At 43.0% G+C, this 20,738-nt stretch overlaps 1 protein-coding gene across 1 annotated transcript in view; it reads left to right on the forward strand.

The window, feature by feature from the left end:
• Positions 1-1,105: 1,105 nt before the first annotated feature.
• nck2a (NCK adaptor protein 2a) overlaps positions 1,106-20,738 on the forward strand; it is a 33,344-nt gene continuing 13,711 nt past the window's right edge. Inside the window, exon 1 of the mRNA XM_030786979.1 lies at positions 1,106-1,138. The gene's annotated coding sequence lies outside the window, so the exon portion shown is untranslated. The remainder of the gene's footprint in view (positions 1,139-20,738) is intronic.

Here is a 20,738-nt window from a genome sequence, read left to right on the forward strand (position 1 = left end):
AATAGCCACGCAACCCTTCTTCTAGCTACATATTTGTTACCGGGTGCTACTAAAATGTCCCCACTAGGTATGTATGCGAACAAGTCAAAGTCTTGCTAATTCAGTCATAGTATGAGGATCCCAATACGGTGTTCAGAGCCAGGCCAACCGCTACACACTCACCTGGCATTTTAAGAGTATCTGAATGGAAAGGATAGGGCTAATGCCACAATGTAACACTAAAACCAACAACTACTCAGACTTTTGAATTCTGGAAGGTGATCCGAAAGGGTGAGGTCATCAGGGTGATGATCTCATCAGGTGTTACTCTTATCAAATGACTTCAAACAATGTAATCAATCACTTCAGCTATTTAGTAACTTGAAATGTAATTATGTTCACTGATTGTAGGAGTGTATGCATGGTCAAAACCAGTCAGATGTTCTTTTAAAGACACTATTGTCAAGTTTAACAGAAGAACCCCACCCACAGGGAGCAGGCTATGGATGCAAAGACTGACTTTTCACAACCACCCACATATTCCACCGAAAATTAGCCTATATCTCAATGTTTGGTCGTTTAAAAATTTAATCTGAGAAACATACCTTAAATAGACCAGAACCCTTTTACAATTAAGAGAAACATTAACTAAAAATTAATTTCTAAAAAATTAAATCGGCATCATTAACTGAAGGAGTCAGTGAACAGTAACTGGACCATTAAATACATATGTATTATCAACTCGCTCACAAGGTATGACCGTCACAGTCTAGTGATATGTAAGTATTGCATGTCTCCTCCATGACAAATGAGCATATTTAAACTAAAAAAAAAAAAAAAAATACTTTCTCAATCCAGCCCTTTCCGTGTTCACTCGGTACACGGCACCCCCCCGGGCATGCCGCGCCTGCTCTCAGTAGCTGTACCATGGTAGCGGTGACGTCACCAGTCAAACCAGTGGATTGAGCTCAGTGTAGTGTGAGGGTGTACTGTCCGGATCGCCCGTACTTACTGGGCCTTTGGGAGAAAATCATCAGTAAAACCACAGAGAAAGGACTTATATTCCTGACGAAGTTGGACGCAAAATTGGTTTGCGATAAGATTGTTTCTTGTGTGTCTCCCGTTTCCCAGATCCCGGTCTGTCAGCAGTTACATCAAGGTAAGGACACAGACGAAATATCTACTGGAGTAAGTAAGGTTTGCTAAAGTTGGTTGGTCTTAAGAAAGATGCAGCCAGCCTTGTGCACAGTCCTTGGGTATTATTTTTTTTGTATAGTTAGAACAAAGGTTGGAAGTTTGTAGCTGTGTTGTAGCATGAAATAATATCGAAAAAAACAAAAACAAAAAACAGAACACTTCTATTATTTTTTTCGCTGTTCATCTCACATGTGGTGTTTCTGCTATCTATGGCATTGTGTGTTTTACGACGCGGCACTTCTATAGAAAGCGTTTGTGATTTGCGGCGTTTGTTAAACATTCTCTGTGATGGTTCAGTAAACATCTTTGTCACCCCAATATAAAAAGCTTGCTAACCGTCGTGAGGTACACGCTGTCGAGGGGTTCTACCTCTAAAACATTTTTGAGGTTTTATATTGTCTCTTACCAATAGCGAAATAAATGATGGCTGACTGAGATGTCCAGTATAGCCTATTATCATCCCGAGTGTATTCTGTTCATTTTAAGCTCTCCAACGGTCTTAAATTTGATCTGAAATCTGTCAGCAGTCAACAAAGGCACTGTATGCGCTCTGGATTCACTTTGTCTGGGAGAGCATTGGTAATCCGATCTTTCGTGTAATCTTTGCTGGCTGTTTTGTGTCAGTTGCGATATATTATAGATATTGTATCAGTGAGGGCAAACCGACATCAGGTGGCATATTTCTTCAGAAAAAAAAAACTTAACGAAACGTCCTGTCGTTGATTCTCTAACGTAACTGTTGCAGAATCATAACGGAGTAGTTTCCTGTCGAAAATATTCTTTGCAGTTTCATATCGCTTCGGTTTGACATTTGAAAGTAGAATGGCGCATTCATTTCGTTCTCGAATTGGTTAAAAAAAAAGATCTAGCCTACTTGAGTCGTCTGGAAATATTACCGAGAACTGTTTACATGACCTCGCTTTAGACAGCACACTTTTCCCACTCTTTCTCACGCACACGTGCTGCCTCTCCAAGCACCTTGCATTAGCAACTGAATTTCATACCGATTAAAATTTCACCGTCAAGCGTGGTGTTTCCAGAGGAAACTTCATCAGTCAATTTCTCGGGCCAACTTGCTTTGTACAGTAATGTGGGTGTGGTCGTGCACCAATAATAGTAACACTCCTATTAAAATCTGATAGGAAGTGTAACAGGCTACTCTGTTTGTCTCAGGTAAACTTAGGCATTTCAACATTCTCCTCTTGGGGCCACGCCCAAAATTGACATTTCTCAAGTCTGTGAATCTGTGGCACACAGTTTGCCTTGTAGTGACAGGTATGTTGAGATATTAGGTCTGGCTCCGTAACCCATCTAACCTTCGAGTTTTTCCCCCCCCAGTTTGAGGCTTGCTCAGGTGACACAATGCCTCCACACGTTTCTTATATATATTCGAACCACACCCTGTGTTCACCGGCCTGTTATGACAGTGCATGTGATTACTCATCTCATGCCCAATTATTTGCATATGCTTGCACACAAGAAAGAGGAATTTGATCAGATTTGCATAAAACACCACCATTCTCCATTGAATTCTAGGTCACGTAGAATTCAACTGAAATCACACGCTGAATTCAACTGAAATCATTTGATTTAAATGTCTCTGAAATGTCCAATATAGCTGTGACTACCTTACCTTACCTAAATTATTTTTTGAAGTTATGGCTCTTTGACTCAACTCCTCTAACTTTTAATGCTTGTCAGCTATGCAGTATCAGGGTACCACAGTCTCAAATTGCAAAGCAGATTTAAATGGTCTTACAGCCCCCATGGCTTGAATTCTTGTTACTTATCTCATGCACAGTGCTGGTGTTCAGCGGAAAGCTCTGGAATTTGTTGTGTACATTGTGCTGCCTCAGTACCAGTCACCAATTTTCAAACAAAGAGCGGCACAGTGTTTTCGCCCGGGCCCGTGTGTTTGCCAAAGAAGGCACTCCCCAACCAGAAAGCCTCCCACGACCCACCGTTCACACTTCGCCTGAGTAGGCAGAAGAGTTTTAAAGTTTATCTCCTCTAAGGTCTAACTCTTTTGAAGATTTTCCTGAAGATGTATCTGTTCTGCCTGTATTTTCCCGAGGTCAACTTTAACGGGTTTCGTAAAGCTGAGCATACATCCGTGACTCGATTACATCACCGGTCTACTCTAAAAGTTACATCTGAAATGAAAAGGACAGCAACTTATTTCGGGACAGAGAAATTATGCTCATTTGGGTGGCTTTATCCTCGGAATCCCCACGCGTAGACTCTTACACTGTTAGACCGTGATCTTCGCAATGAAACACACATCATCTCTGAGGCTTTGTCGGTTCAGATGTTTATTTTGTGAACTTCATAGAGTCTTAAAGATGACTTTACGATTTGGGACAAGATTCTTTTCGATTCTAATTTGTAACTGTATCCTTCCTGCAAATTTGGCAAAACATGTATTTCCTGTGTGTCCCAGCACTCTGAGAACATGGCCTTAAAATATACTTTAACATCTCTATAAAAGGATGTAATTGCAGTGGTTATGGACTTGGCTGTATCTTGGAAGCACTCAGCTAAGTCCCAGACACTTTGTGGTTTCATATTTCGCAAATGTATTGATTTATCACATGTGGGTAGTTGCTGAAGCTGCTCTTTTTCTCATTCATTTATTTATTTATTTTTTACCCAGCAGGACAGATGTCTGTTCAAACAATATTGTCTCCATATTATTGCACATGATGTAAGTTTTGTTTAAAAATTTGCACGTGGTTAACGTTCGCTTTTAAATGCAGTGCTGACCGAACACGACTGCTTCTCTCGTCTGAGATTTCTAAGTGCGGATATTGTTATATATGGTAAAGCTATTCGTATTTTGGACCTTTGTAAAAAAAAAAAAGAGAGAGAGAGAGAGAGAGAGAGAGAAGACAAAAAGAAAAGGAGATATTATGGCTGGGAGAATGAACATGCTTTTCTTTGTCCTGCCTTCAGGACAAAGAACGTACAGTAAATGTTTTTTTTTTTTTTCCTCTCAGAAAATAAGATGCTTCATAAAAGAAGGAGAAGCAGGGCATTAGTCCAGGGGATTCATGGTCTTGTGTAATAAAAGCAAAGAGATGATAGAGGTTAGTCATGTCACCGTTGTTATTTTTACCGCAATCATTCCTAATCTGGAAAAGCCATTAGCCTTAAAACAGATACGCTAATGGAGGTTACTGCTGAATCTGTGTTTTATTTATCTTTTTTTTTTTTTTTTTTTTTACCCCTCTGTGCAGCATTTGAGGAGGGGGGGGGGGGGGGGGTTTGCTAACAGTAAAACCAGACAGTATCAGTGGTGCATGTGTGAGAGAATGCATCCGCTATAGGCTTGCATCCAGCCATGTAGCATGAGGCAGAAAGCAAAACAAACATTTAGTGTACGCCGGCGTAGTTTTCCCTAACACTCCTCCCCACTTAGTTAAGTCATTTTTAAAAGGACTTCCGTCGACAGACTCTCTCTTGTATGTATTTGTGTTGAACGTTTTTGACAGAACACATAAGGTATTTCTGTATGTTGTATGGTGTTGTTATGTCGTGGCCCATTAAGTAACTTTTATACGTTTTCCGGCTTGAGAAGATCCGTATGCTTGTGGCAGAGAGGAAGTGACCCAGATTTTCTCCCTTGTGGCTACCCTTCTATTCTCATCCTTACCCCTCACCCCTTGCTCTCCAGTGATGGCCATAACACAGCTACATGCAGTCCATACTACCTCTGTCACAAAACCTCATCTTTCTCTCTGACAGAGCCTGTGAGTCTTCAAACCACCCTGTCCATTCAGTGTAATGTCTTTCCACCTGTCCCCTAATGTGTCATCTTTCTATTATGTTATGTTTTTATGTTTTATGGTATAAAATGTCAGAAAAAAAATCTCCTGTACTAACCTTGTCTCTATGCTGCAGGTTTTGATTGCAGATTTCTGTTCTATCGTTGCAAGATATACAGGAGCGTGGTACCGAAAATAATTCATTTGCATTCCTGCCGCGATCTTTTGCTTACGAGGTAGTTAGCCAAAACTGATTGATGCGCTAATTGTTAAGTGGCTTTGGTTTACAAGCGTCTGACAAATACCAAATTGTAAATTGTGAATTTCTCTTCTCTGGCCATCATCTGGTCCAACATTCAGAGATGCTCGTTCCTTGTTCTCTGGCCACTTGGCACAAGGCCTAATCCTCTTTATGAAAGAGAGCGATGAGATCCCCCCCCCCCCCCACCTCTTTCTCCCTCTTTCAGTCTTTGGAGGTTTTTTTTTTTTTCTTTTGTTCTCCGGGGGGGGGGGGGGGTGTCTGTGGGATTGTGTGTTCAGTCCAGACAACAGTGTCACTGTTCCTGCTCTTTTCATCTCGGCCTATTGCCCTATCAGACTAAAGTGGTCATTAATTCATTGTGCAGTCATAAACACTTTTCGAAGGCGCTTGTTTACGAGTAATTGAGGGTTGATGACAGTCTCGCACCTTCTCTTGACTGCATGGTTGGTTTTGAATTACTTCTGCAAAATGGCCACTTTGGACCGGCTGGAGCGAGAAGGGGCGGGTGGGCGGTTGAAATTTAACACCGTCTTTAAGAGCACCAGTGTCACCGATTCCAGCCTCCCATCTCCACCCCACCCCCACCTCCACCTCCACTCACACTCGCAGACCTACAGACTTAGCTTTGCTAGCATTGATTCTGCCAGTGAAAAAAATATCAACCTGCCTCCGTGTTTTCCGGACTCGCTTTTAGTCGATGGGTGCGTTTTTAAGTCGATTGGTGCGTTTTTTAAGTCGATGGGTGCGCTTGCTGCTGTAATTCACGGTAGAAGCTTGGATGCCGTGGGGGTAGTTTGTGAGTATTTAAGGTAGATGGGAAATATGTATTTTGACATAGTATGATTAATGAGGCTACTGTCTAATACATCGGCTACATCAGCTTTGGTTCGGCTTTAGGTGGATGCATGTCCAGAGGAGAGAGAGAAACGGATCATGGGGTTGTGTGCAGTAGGGAAGACCCTTTGACTCTGTGTGTGTGTGTGTGTGTGTGTGTGTGTGTGTATGTGTGAGTGTGTGTGTGTGTGTGTGTGACTCTGAGCCACAGGCATGACGACTCACAGTCAGTCTCTGAGGTAAAGGTCAAGATAACCAATTTGTACTGTCAGCCCAGAGAGGCAGAATGGGAGAGATGGATTGAGAGAGCAGAAATGATGGAGAGAAACGGAATAAGAGTGGGGGAGTGGATGAGCAAGAGCACAAGGGAGGGAGAGAGAGAAGAAAAAAAAGAGCGAGAGATACTGACTCGCAAACAAAGGCGTATAACTGAGAGGAGGAATAGGAGTGGAAAAAGGGAGGTGTAAACAAAAAAAAAAAAAAAACAAACAAAAGAAAACAAAAAACACCACATGTTTTAGATGATTAGCCTGTTAAACAGAATAAAGGAAAGATTGCTTTTGTTTTGTCAGATTGCTAATGTGCTGGTGAACTTGTGAATGTTTGCGCTCTAATTAATTTGATTAGATAGCTGTGTTCCTGTTTACTGTTTCCTTGAATAGGGTCATGGCTTAGGAGAAGACAGCTTTGCAGACGGATGAGTTTTCAGCTGGTCTTTCCAACATAAACACTCCTTGGCTCTTTGCCCCTAAGGGCCAGCTCAGAATCCCGCAAATTAAAAATTTATCATGACTTCAAACCTCTTTTGTCTCGAAATATTATGAAAAAATTTCAGTTTGACAAAAAAAAGAGGTTTCCTCAGCTGGGTTTAAAGTTCACACAGTTGTGTTTAAAAACACTGGAATTTGACTGTAACAGAAACTCCCGGTTATTATGGATTGCGAAACACATTTTCTGTAGAGGGTTTTTTTTTTAAAATTGCAAAATGACACGGCTTTCTTTGACTTAACTGGAACAGGTGTGAGGTTTCACCAGGGGAATCTCGAGTGTTAAAGGCTGGTGTTGACTTGGTGGCAGCGGAAAAGGGGGAAAAACTACCTGATTATGCTCTCTGTTCTAAAATGACCTTTGGACAAGGCTGAGTTTATGATTACTTAATTACGGCCGTTGCCGTGTTACCGCTGCCAAGGCGATGTTTTCTGTTACTCTTTTCATACCATTGACTCTAACAAACACTTCAAATGGCTTAGATTTCAACCCACCACCATTGGAGATGTAAACAGACACCATAGTATGTTTGTCTCTTTTTCTCTTTCTTTCTCTCTCCAGGTGTCCACTTCATTGCTTGCTCTCTGTCTCTCTCTCTGTTACTGTTTATCTCTTCTGTCTCTTTCTCGTCTTCTCCTCCAATATTTCTTTTCCAGTGTTGTTGCACCTTTATCCAGCACCAGAGGAAAACAGAAATACTGACAGTCTCGCGTTCTGATGAGGTGTGATTCACACCAGGGTGTCTAATGACTGCGTCTCTGGGGAAATCTGTCCTTTCATACACAGATTTCAGCTGCGTAGCTTCAATTTCAGTGTAAAGCCAGTGGTCAGATGCGAACTGCAGCTGTCATTAGTCGTCTAATTAACCCATCATTGAGTTAGATGTCTTATAATCCAGCTGTTATGGTTGGACCACTCCTCTTCCTATAGTATAAGGTTGCAGGTAACCCCTCTGTTTTGTCCTGTTGGTACGTCCCACGGCTGTGGCCTTGAGTGTGCTGCAGTGTGAAGTGCATGTCTGTGGAAGGTGCCATATAGGCATTCCTTATTTATGAGCATGAAAATCCATAAAGGGGTGAAACACAGCCCTAAAGGAGACACAGTGGGGGACCTTACATGCCCACACACACAGAATCGCACACACACACACACACAAAAACACACATCCAAAGCTCTTGGCATTGGCTCGTGAAGATGTGCTGATGTAGCTATATAGACGTATAAGTGTAGGTTGGACACACGCCATAGGCCGCTCTTTGCCTATGGGCCCTGCTCCAGATCAGCCCTGGAGGTGAGAAGAGAAACCAGTCCATGTTTAATGAAGTGTGACACACCTATCTGTTGGCCTCGGTCCTCAAGTGGATAATTTGGCAATTTGTCTGCCAGAGAAAATAGGAGAATTGAGCCGAACATGATACGTTTCCTTTTTTTTTTTTTTTTTTTTTTTTTTTTGCACGTCAGGGGAAAAAGATCTAGATAATCATCTCAGCAGCGTTGTGGTCAGGTCTGCTCCTGTAATTTAATGATTGGATAATTTGTATTGTGGAATCTTGACCCTAGAGACACACATTGGTTCCACAGGGGCAGAGGGACTGTTAACTCATTATGTCTCTATTAGTGGTGGGTCAGACTGATTCGAAATCCAGTCGTCTTCCCCCCGCCCCCGTGTAGCTCGGTGGGTAAGCAGTACGCGAGGGTTGAAAAAAACCGAGAGGGACCGTAAAAGGCGGGGGAAAAGTCGAGACAAAAATCTGCCTTTGAGAGAGTGACCTGACCTGAACCAGCCAAAGGATCAGGCTACAGCCACCTCTGTCCTGTGTACGGAGAGGAGGAGACACGGAGCGGTCTGGAGAGGAGGAGACACGGAGCGGTCTGGAGAGGAGGAGACACGGAGCGGTCTGCTCCTCTATTGCCGGACGCGTGTGACACACCCACGCATCCTCGTGCGTGCGAGGTCTTTGTCCTGTGCGTTGCCTTTTGTGACACTGGTCTCTCAATCAGATGCATTCTCTTAATCCGTTTCTGTGGTATGCGATTCTTCATTCTTCTGTAGAGGTAACGACCCGCGTTTATATATAAACACATACATACATCTGTGCGTGTGTGCGTGTGTGTGTTTAAACATGTGGAATTTCTCTCTCGTCAGGCCCAAGGAGTTCCCTCGCTCAAAGAAAACAGTTTCAGATTTTTCAAGTCCCAGATCACCAAACAAGATCCATTGCTTTATTTGTGCAGGAAGTGGTGTGTTCTTTGACCTTACTGTTTCCTGTACAAGTGGATGTTTGTCCAATTGGTCTAGTGTCACATTCCAGGGCTGGATTTGGCAGTGAAAGTGCACACTCTTGCTGTTTCCTTCAGTTTCTCTCTCTCTCTCGCTCTTTCTCATTGTTTAATCCCTCTTTACCCTTTCACTTCTTCCTCTCTTTTTGATTGTTAGCATACGGTTTACGTCCTTTTTTTTTTTTCTTTTCTTTCTTTTCTTTTTTTTTCAAAATTCCATCAAACATGACAAACGTGATGACCAGTCCCATATTCCAGCTGACTGGCCATCAGCGCTCCTGTCATATCCAAAGCAGATTAAAAAAGATTTAGGCCTCTGTTAGAATCAATCATCCACCAGTTCTGTCTCTTCCCATGTGAATATCTCGTTCCCTCTGTCGTTTGGTCTGTGTTTTTGGCCGTCCGCACTCGCGTGGATTATTCTGCTCCCTCGTGTTCAAATCTGGAAGGAGAGAGTGATGTGTGTTTAAAGGGATCAGAGGATGGAAGGAATTGAAAGAGAGAGAAAGATCAATTGTGTATGTATGTATGTGTGTGTGTGTGTGTGTGTGTGTGTGTGTGTGTGTGTGTGTTAGCGGGATGTGCGATCGCTTGCTTGCGGTCCACTCCCATAATCCCCCCCCCCCCCCCCCCCTCCACCCCCCAACCATCAGAGTCTTTCCAGCTCTCGCAGAGTTGGCACATAACTTTATAATGACATCATCTAAAGAGAGACCCAGATGGACATTGCTGCAGTAGAGCTGCCATAGCCAAAAGAGACAGAGGGAATTAAGGAAGACAGAGCGGTCAGAGGGGAGTCTTTGACAGAGCGTACTGACAGAGCATCCGCATAGGGTTTATATGAAGAAGTGAAAAGAGGAAGCCTTGTCCTGTTCGAACAAGACACAGGTGGTTAGGGTGAAAGACCACAGAATCATAAAGGAGATGGTTGGATAAACAGCCATTAACAGGTATCAGGAGTGATAGAGTGACATATAGTTACTGAGTGAGAGAGGGAGATTTTGCTATTTCAGCAGGTTTTTAAAAGCACAGATTTTACCTGCAGTGGATGTGCAGTGTGCCAAGCTAAGCTCTCTAGGAGGGGCAGATCTGTTCTAGCAAAGGCTGCAAGGATTTTCAGTGTGCCAGATTGTAATTCCTGCTCCCCTGTTAGCAGATAACAGTTATGTAACGGTTTCCCGCACCCCCTCAAACTGCCCCCCCCACAATACACATGCTAATTAGCCAGCCTTTATGATTATGAACATAATGGTCAATGTAGGTTATTTAAGCGTTGCAACACGAGTCTTTTCACCATCAGCCTCTGTTGTTTGATGACTTGTCATAGCTCTCATAACATTGTTAGGGTTTCTAATCACAATATTTCACAAGTGTAACAGGTTTGTCGAGAGCCCAGTTTAGGGTGAGAATCATTGAAGGCAGCAGAGATAATGAAAGTGTGACAGACACACACTGGGTCTGTATGTGTTCACCTCTCAGTTAGTTCATTCTGTAGTTCCTTTTATCCGAAGACAATTTACTGAGGTTTTGGTGAAAATGAATTTGTGTGTAATCTTCTTTTTTTCATTCTTCAATTGATTTTGCTTTCTTTTTTTTTTTTTTTATTGTCCCTCTGAGGTGTGACGGGTTACCATGGCAAACATCGTGTATCTCTCGGTCTCTGTCTCTTTCTCGCTTAGTCGCTCTTGGAACGTTTTCAGGCAACAGTTTAAATAGTTCTTGAATATCATTTACAGGGGGTGGGGGGGGGGGGGGTGGCTGATAGCCGTGGGTGTGTGTGGAGAGGATTTGTAAAGATATGAGAGCAGGTGTGAAAGAGAAGATTTCTCAGAGGCAAGTGTGATCCGTCACTCATCAGCCCTCTCATCCTCTCAGCAGCTTGTTCAGCTGATGCTTAACAAATAGAGCAGGGCTGTTTGCCTTCATAATCTCATAATTAATATCACAGCCATAAAACTGCGTCTCATTCCGATGTCAAAGAGAGGTTTTCTTTTTCTACGAGAGGACGGAGAAATGGCGCAGCCCTTTCTCGAGTGCGAGCACAGCTTTATTAAAAACACTGTACACATTAGACTCATACTCAATAGAACCTTCCAGTGGTTTTTGTTCTTTCCCTTTTCAATGATTCCATGTTTTTTACGGTTTAGGCTGTGCAAGATTTGATACTGAATTTGTCTGAAAGCACATGTCTCAGGGCAACAGTTTTCTTTTTTCTTTTGCAGACTGCCATAACATCTGTGTGTGTGTGTGTGTGTGTGTGTGTAAGACAGAGAGAGAGAGAGAGAGAGAGTTAGAGATCATCAAAGAGAATAATTTAGTAGAAAAGCATAGTCTGAGGCCTGTGGTACAATGTGAAGGTGAAGGACACAGAGTGAATAAGAAAAAAAAACACACACACACACACACACACACACACCACAAGCACCTCTTCATACACATCTCCTCGCTCTCCCAGACCTTTCGACCCCCCCCAATCACATCTTTTATACTCCCTGACCTGAACAAGAGCCAAGGCTCTAATGTTATTCAGTCGACACATCAGCGGCTGACTGCTCCGTACAGTACAGCCATTAAATGGGTTTTTGTCAACGTAATTATGGGCTGATAGAACTGTAGAATGTTTCTTCTTCAAGCGAAAACAGTCTGTTCTTTAATAGGATATTATGATCATTCTAAAGAAAGTCTTTTTGTCTAGATAATTGCAGTATGAATGGTAGGAACTCCTTTGAAAAACGCTCAAAGCTGTTGCTTCCTCAGTACATCCTTTTGGTGGAGTGCTGAATTCCAGTGGTGGATTTGTTGAGGTTTTTTCCAGCAGGTGATTGGTTGAATCCTGCGAGAATGGAAGCTTTGGAGTACATAATCACACACACACTCACACACACACACAGTTTTCATTTCCCAGGTTTGCTAATTAATAGACATAACTCAAGCCCTCTCTGGCTTTGACTACATGCATAAAACATAAAAACTGTGCTGTAGCTATGAGAAGCTGCCACAGGGAAACCCCTACAGGCTCTCTTGCCTGTTCCAGCATCGTATGAATACATAAACGAAAGACAACAAATACACCCTCTTTCTAAACAAATAAATAATAAAAAAAAATACATCCATATGTAACTAATGGACATGGGTCTTCCTCTACATCCCATATGTGCTCCCTCATTGTCTTATATGAAATTCACTCATGTATGTAAATAAGCTGCGGAGAGCGGTGGAGGGTCATTTCGTGGATTAGCCCTGAGGAGAAGGGGCCAGTGGCAGGTCCACTTAGGCCAGCCTATTATAGAAATTACCCACACGTCAGCTACACACACAGATTACAGTTGACATATTCAATCTGAAATATATACCGGTATGCAGGGTAATGAGAGAGAGGGGGGGGGGGGAATTAGGCCCTCCGTATGGACCTCTCTCAGGGGTTTCTCTTCCCTAAGTTGCAGAATGAATTTGAGCAGATCAGCGCTACCTTTCATGCTGCTCATTATGAGAGACTAGCAGAGGAAAGGTGAAAGGCCTTACTCGCTGGACTTTGTGGTCTATGCAAATGTACTGTGCATGGACTGACTTCAGCAGCGGCACAGTAGCGGAGCCGTATAGGCTATCTGCCACCGCGTATTCAATTCAGACCGATCGCTCATTCACTCTGCCTTGTTTATGTATCGTGCTCCCAATTCACCGAGTCTACATGATTCAAGGCATTGTAGATATTGCTGTTGGTCTCGGTTTTGTTAGACCACTGCTTAGTGCCAGAGATTTAGATAGAGATTTCTGGTTGTCTGCCAGTGATGGGTGTGCTGTAATCTTACCTGGCTCAAAACACGTTTATTCGGCTTTCCTATTCCTCTCTCTCTCTCTCTCTCTCTCTCTCTCACTCTCTCTCTCTCTCTCTCTCTCTCTCTCTCTCTGAGGATGAATATGTTCTGTTTGACTAGGCCAGCCTTCTCCAGAGCTGTAGAGACATGCCTCCCATCTCCTGTCTAAAGATGGAACTCCGGTTCTTGTTCTGTCGGGGCCTCATCCGTATTCCTCCCCAGGGTGTTTTCCTTGTTATTCGGAGTTCAGGCTTTTGACGCATACTTCACCGTTTGTCTGGCTGCCGGATTCCCAGGATGGGAATTAAGCGCAGAACCTGAAAGTTCACGTCTTAACAAAAAAAAGCTTTTCATTAGTCTTGATATCTCTCTTGTTTGTATTTCACTCCGAACTGTATTCAACACATGAACCGATGCGTTCAGATGCTTTCATGTTATGTGTTGTCAGATGGCTTACCTGATTGTGCTAGTTTCTCTACGCAGTGCTTAAGCTGTGTATTCGGTCAGTACATGACTACAGTGCAATACGGCGCGATGCATATCTTTAGCTAGAGGGGAGAGTGAACTGGATGAAGTAATGTTGGTTGTCTCTGCGGAGAAAGACGTATCACAGACACACACAAACCGCTCTGATCTATCCTTAGCTGTTTTGTTCTTTAGCCCATTTCACCGTTTCACGCTCGGCATGTTTGTGGCTCGAAGCCAAATTTCTACACATCTTTAATCCCATGGCTGTTTGTGACCAGGAAGAGAAACCGGGTGGTGTGCAGTACCAAGAGATGAGGTTTTTTTTTTTTTCAAGAGCCTAGAAGAACAGATCATGCGTAGCAACCAAACGACTTGTAGGCTCCCGTGGGTATTTCATGAGCTCTCTGGCCACTTGTGCACACTCAGATATCTAGTTGTATCTTTCCATTTCCCCCTCCTAAAATAGAACTGCAAACACCAAATTTCTCCACCTTCTTTCACCCTCCGGTCGTTGGGTGTGGGTGTACATGTGTGTGTGTGTGTGTGTGTGTGTGTGCGCGCGCCAAGGAGAAGAGGTAGAAGAGGCCTCTTTGAAACGGCCAGAATAAAGTAAAAGTCTGTTGTATGGTTGTAGTCTGCCACCTGAAAGCTATCATTGTGCTCCCTCTGACTGAACCCATTCCAGTCCCATGGTTAGCGAGAATGCGCGTGTGCTGTTTGTTTTGACAGGCGGTTAGGGGCTACTGCGGCACACCGTTTGTGTAAGAGAAACCGATATCGGGCCTTCGCGGCCTCGGAGGATGAGCGGTAGCCTCGAGCTGCGTGGGGGTCAGAAAGCAACACTCGTTGGTAGAGTGACCTCCGCTGAATGACGGGTTAAACGCTTACAGGAGGAAGGCAGATTTGGTAACAAGACACCGGGAGCATGATACATCTGGTTTTGAATGAAGTCTCATTTTGCCTCAGGGTCCTGTCTGTTTTTGTCTGTGTCGAATCTTACTCCCATTTAATATGTATTTGTACATATATATATATATATACTGTATATATCTCTATTATCTCTGCATGAATTAAGCGTAGCTGCCGTGCTGGTAGTGCGACTCTCCTTTTGATCAGACGATAAGCTCCTTTACTGAAATTTTAACCGTGAAGTGGAACAGCGCGGAATAATGCTAAATGCTACTGTGGGACCCTTTACGCTAGAGCTCACCACAGTGATGAGATGCAAGTTCACTATTATACTTATGGATTTCTATGGTGATCGTCATTTGCAGGCTTGATCATATTTTGGATTTAATACCCTTTATGTTCTGTGCAGTCAAAACGTTTGGTTTAGTGTTTCCAACCCAGCTGAACGTAGCGTGTGCTCTCGCCTCGTTTAATAAGGCTCTTATCCTGATCGTTCAGGTCTGAACGCTTTTTTTTTCTGTAGCCTGGTTAAACATCTCGGGCTGTCTAAGAGGTTATGTTTTCCTAGTGCAATCAAATTGCTAATAAACAGCTGGAGAGAGCTTTACAAGACCTGATTTTTGGGAACTTGCTTGCCCCCTCCCAGTTGTCTTCCTGATGGAACAGTGGCTGCCAGGTAAGATCAGTCAGTACCAGGCAAGGTAATGAATTCAGAAAACAAAAACCCAGGATATGTCCGTGTATAGTCAGATTGTCGTGATCAGTGTCTCATGGGGTTAAAACAACATTTCCCCAAGCCCTGCAAGACTCCCTGTAGACTTTGCTACCATTCTAAGTTTCATTGTTAGCTAGCTAATTGAATTAGGTTATCTTTACTCTGGTTAGTTTCTCTCTGTCTCTCTCTTGCTCTCTCTCTCTTACTGACAGAAATTAAGCATAAAGTTTTTTGTTTTCTGTCATAAACCCTATTCTCCATTTATATGGAGTCAGGATTATAATAAGGGCTATTTGAATGACTACATCAGCCGACTGTGCTCTGATTTGGAAAGGGTTGTAGAACGGTCAGCGGTAAAATAACATTAGGGAGTTTTTTTGTGTGTTTGTTTTGTTGAGGGTTTTTTTTTTGCGGATTTTTTCCCCCCTGTCTCTGAGTTGTGTGCGTGATCTGAGCCTGAAGTATCCCATAATGAAGCAAAGAGGACGGAGAAAGCTGGAGTAGCTCGGAATTCGCCCATTTGACTTCTGGATGATCCCTTTCCTCCATGATATTAGACGATGTAAAGATAACACACACACATAAACATTCATAAAGCTCATGTTTGGAGGGAGAAGACAAACTATTTGGAAAAGCGTATCATATTCAAAACTATTTATTTTTTTTCAGTGCATTAATCCTTTTGCTTTGAGTCAGTGTGCTTGGAGACATCCTTCATTCACTGCAAATCTGAGCTTAAAAACAAACAAACCCCCCCCCCCCCCAAAAAAAAAAACTAGTAAGACACAAAGGAGGATAGCTTGAATTTCTCAGAACCTTCGCTGACATTTCAACAACAGTAGTTCGTTAACAAAACAATATGAATGAGAGGTGTGACTCTTAGATCAGGTATACGTGTCCTGTCAGTTTGTGTTTGTGCATTTCTAAATCCAGGAGAGGTAAACCAATGACTCAGAGAAAGGAAAATGAAAAGGAGAGTCGTAGAGACAATAGAGATGAACGCCAGAAGGGCTCTGGGTGTAGACGTCAGGATGAGGAACTTTTGTTGTTGTTTTCGTTTTTTTTTTTTTTTTATGCCAAAATGATTTTTGATACCTCGTGCTTACTGTTGCGTGTTTGTAGATTAAGTATGTGATTAAGTCAGTGCAGGCCTACATTTTTGACTGGAGGAATAAGGATGGAGAGTTTCAGGTGATGACTCCTTTTTTTTTTAGTGCTGTGGCAAGTTTTATGTCCTTCATTTTCACTTAGTTTCACATGCACACGCAAACCAGTGTCTCTCTCGTATGAAGGCGATTCTTTTGGGTTTGACAATATCAGTACGTTTAATTGGTCCAATTTATCACTTATGATATCTCACAACTCAAATCCTTTAGCCGCTTCAACCGAGAGCTGGCCCGGTCGCCATAGCGATGCGTTCCACAATGTGCTTTGTGCCGAGGACAGAGAAAGGGAAAGAAAAGGCTGAACAGAAATGACATGAGAAAGTGCTGAGAGCGGGAAAAGAGATCTGTATTCATCAGCTCAGCTGTGCATTGTGTCTCTCAGAGACGAATGGTGAGAATTGTCTGAGCTGCTGTGACATAGATCCAGTTTGACTGTCCTTCTGCCCGCATTCCCAGCGCAGCGGAGAGCGACATGGAATAAAGAGCAGCAGCTATTCTGCATTCCTGTTGTGCCGTGAGGACTTCGGTGATTTACTCAGTATGAATTCCTCTGTGAGATGGATACTGACCTCACATTGTCGTATCCTCTGTGGTCTCTCGGCGAAACGCGTTCAGTTTTTTTCTCTTGTCAAGCACACCTAAAACTAATGTTGACAGACTGCTCATTGGCTGTGTTTACATACCGAGATATTCAGCGATCCGAATGAATGAGACTCCGAATGACCTGTTCACACATGTACCCATAACGCGGAAATCCGTTTAAAGTGTTCGTTTACATAAACACTACGTGTGATCTGAAAAGAGTTCTGTGTATGTGAGGAGCGGCTTTTAGTGTCGAAAAGTGTTGTTACGGCAACAGGCTAATAACATAGAAGTACCATTAGTTCGGTATAACACCTTTTTTTGGTGGAAGAGAGTTGTATTACCGGTGGAAGACAGTTGTATTACAGGAATTTACAGATTTTGAAAGGAGACAAACATTTCTCCCATCCAACTGTTCAAGTATTTTCTATTCCTCTAGAATTGTCAGCATGACATTGCTTTTTGTCGAAAGACACGTTTTTCACAAATGCCCTTTTTTGCACTGTGACCCAAAAGAATAGGCGCAGAAAGTATGTAAATACACAAAAGCAGTCTGATTCAAGTGTTTATGCGCTATTAATGGCTAATGGCTGTCCTTCTATATAAGGGATTAATTCAAACGTACACCACCTCATTGGATTGGATAGAGAATTCATTCGAGTCAAATTCAGTTGGATTGCTCTATTCCGATTTTTCCGATTTGTTCATATGAAGGTTTTTTATTCTGATCCAACAGTTAGTTGGATTATTTACGGTTTATTTGTCTGCATATAAATGCAGCCAGTAAAACACTTGTGCTATAAATCTAAACCACTGTTTTTTTTTTTTTTTGCTTTTTTTTTTAGATCACTTCAAACTGACTATCAGAGTGAGTTTATTACTGCTGAAATCCTTGTGCTCTTATTAACAATGCTGTTTTTATTTGAGTGTAAAATCCTACAAAAATTCAGTCTGTTCATTAAACCAGAGTGAAATTCGTTTGTGTTTTGCGACTGCAGTCCCACTGTTGATGGAGTGATCCGCTGTGTTTAAAATGGACCTGTCTCAGATATGCGTCTTTTGCTCCAGGTGGGGTTCATGGACGCCAGGGTTTACATTGATCTTGTGGATGTGAAATACGCTACGCATTATGTCACGGCTATCTTAGAAGTGCTAAATTACAGCCATTTAGTAAGGAATAATTGCTAGCATGTGTTGTGTTATGTGGTTGAACCAGTTACTCCGTATGTTGAGCAAATGCTTTGGTCTATTTTTGATCAGGCATTGAAGCAGCAGACTCTCAGCTGTGCTGTGCTGTGTTGGTGTTTAAATGCCTGGGTGTTGGACCAGTCCCATTCTGGTGACATCACCGTAGTGGCATACAGCTTGTAATTTTGGTCTTTTCGCTAACGGAGAAGCAACCACTGCCTTCATCAGAGAGGCACTGTCTCACCACTTCCAATAACCTTTCAGTAATTTTGTCTTTGTTCTTTGTCTGTTGTTTATGTATTAAACTTGAGACATATCCAGCTCACTTACAGACCTTTGGAACCATAAAACCCTTTTGTTTGGTTTGAAAAAAACTCTGTACATAATCAACTTCGGTTGACGTGAATGATCAGTTATAACTTAGTATTGGGGCACCTATTTGAAAGTCTAAAGATTTTTGATTGGCAGTATAGGATATACTGCTCATAGCTGTATCTGCTATTAATTTACTGTTTCAAAAAATCAAAGAATTTTCTCTGATTTCAGCTTACAGCTTTTGAAGCGGAGAATTGAATTTCAGTCATTAAGGTAACATGACAATGCTGGCACTGATAATTACTTTGTAGCTGCATGTTGTTCCATCATTCCACCTGCACAACGTTCCTCATCTACAGTGTCTCACTCACACACACACACACACACACACACACACACACACACACACACACTTTATGTGCAAACCCATGTGTTTGACTGGCTAGCTTGAGTGTAACTGGGCATTATTCCTCTGTGCTCAGGCTTTGATAGGAGCACCGTTCTCTAAGCAAAATACAAGCTGGCAACTTGCACTTGTTTTCACTGATGCTATGATGGTTCATTTCTCGGTGACTGGTTTATGTATCAGTGTGTCTGTCAAACTCAATCCTTAGCTTTTCTTGGAAATTTTAGCAGCCTCCCTTCTCCTCTTCTCTCTATCTTTCTCTCTCTCTCTCTCTCTCTTTACTCTCCCTCTTTAATTTCAGTGTGCTTTAGATTTTTTTTTTTTTTTTTTGTGGTTTCACTTCCCTGTTGGGATTAATTAGCCAGAAAAGGAACTCTGGAACTTTTGGGATGGGACACAGACTGATCATTAAGACAGAAATTGTGAAATGGCATGTCTCCATTTAGCGCAGGTCTTGACCCGATTTCAGAAAACCATTCACGTAGGGCCAGATGGGCTCCGTCCTCTTCAAACAAGCGTTTTTTTTTTTGTTTTTTTTTCCGGCTGAGTCTAAATCTCTTTAGGAGGGCTTTTGAACGGTTCTTTTGGAGTTTAAGCAGATGTTTGCTGAACAGAATATGAACTACATTCAGAACATCATTCTGTAGCTAAAAAAAACCCCCAACAAAATAAGATTCAAGGAATGAAAGAGTGAAAGAAAAGGAAAAGGATGTGGCTCTCTGTACTGAATGCCCAACACAAAACACTTTGTCAGCCCCAACACCCTCCAACACCCCCCCCCCCCCCCACTCTCTTTTTGTACCCTTTTGCTTCCCCTTCTTTGGGGTGTTTTGTGTGCTGGAGAGTGTCTTTGTGAATTTGCTGAGACAGCCTAATGGAGCTCTCTCTACCCCCTCTCTCTTTCTCTCCCTCTTTCCCCTCGCTCTTTCTCTCCCTCTTCCCCCCCTCTCTTTCTCTCCCTCTTCCCCCTCGCTCTTTCTCTCCCTCTTCCCCGTCTCCTCCCTCATCTCTCTACTTCACTTTTCCTCGCTCTATCCTTTCCTTCCGTCTTCCTATTTGTGTGTTCTCTTTCCTTTGCAAAAACAACAACAACAACAACAGCAACAAAAAAACTCTGCGCGGTCTCTCATTTTTGTCCCTGTTTGTCTCACAGAACTGGGATGTCTGGCCTCTCTCCATCAGTGTCACTCCGGGTAAAAGCTGAAGCGCGTCAGCTGTTAAACAAAAGGCCGTCTTAGTCGGCAGGGGTTAGAGATTGCATTTAAAGGCTCTCTAATGGCCCGTCGTAATGCTGCCACCGGGCCAGAGACAGCTGTTCCGTCTCGGTAAGTGAAGGTTTTAGAGACTGGAATCAGGGAGTCTGGGTTCTCTGTGTTTGTGTGTGTGTGTGTGTGTGTGTGTGTGTGTGTGTGCGTGTGTGTGTGTGTGTGTAGCGTTTGCCGAAGTGGCAGAGCGGGAGAGTCGGAGCATCGCGGAATGGGAACTGGAATCCCGCCCAGCGTGTGTGTTAAGTGAATTAAATGCTTTCGGGTCCCTGGAGTGCGCCGGGCCGGAGTGTGGGATCGCTGAGTGCGGCCCCGCTCCTGGGAATCCGCTCCGCCCGAAGATGCTCAAAGTCAGCCGGCGGAATATCTCTTTCTCTTTCTGACTGTCTCTTTCTGTCGTCTGTCTTCTCCTTTCTTCCGCTTTCTCCTCCTCGCTCGTTTCCTCTGGCTCTCTGTTTTTTTTCATCTCGTTACATCCCTTTGTTTTCCCTCTTTCTTCCTAGTGAGCAGCCGTTTGAGACTGAGGAACGGTGCCAAAAGAATGAAAGAGTGAGGACTGACAGCTTATTTCAGTTTCTTCTTTTCATTCACAGTAATGTCTGTCTCTTCCAATGATGGGATGTAGAATGCTCGTTTTCTTCGAATCAGGTATAATGTTTTACGGCCAACTGTAGCAGCAACCCGCTCTACAGGCCCGAGGTTAATGCCTCTCGCATGTGTGTAGGCTGACTTTGAGCCCGGGGTAGATCGATTGGTACCGCGCGAATCCTTGGCATCGAAAATGAACGATCTTCCTCTCAGATTAATCGGCTTTCCCACAGCAAG

Source organism: Chanos chanos, chromosome 10 (assembly GCF_902362185.1).
Source record: "Chanos chanos chromosome 10, fChaCha1.1, whole genome shotgun sequence".
Classification (NCBI taxonomy): Eukaryota; Metazoa; Chordata; class Actinopteri; order Gonorynchiformes; family Chanidae; genus Chanos; species Chanos chanos.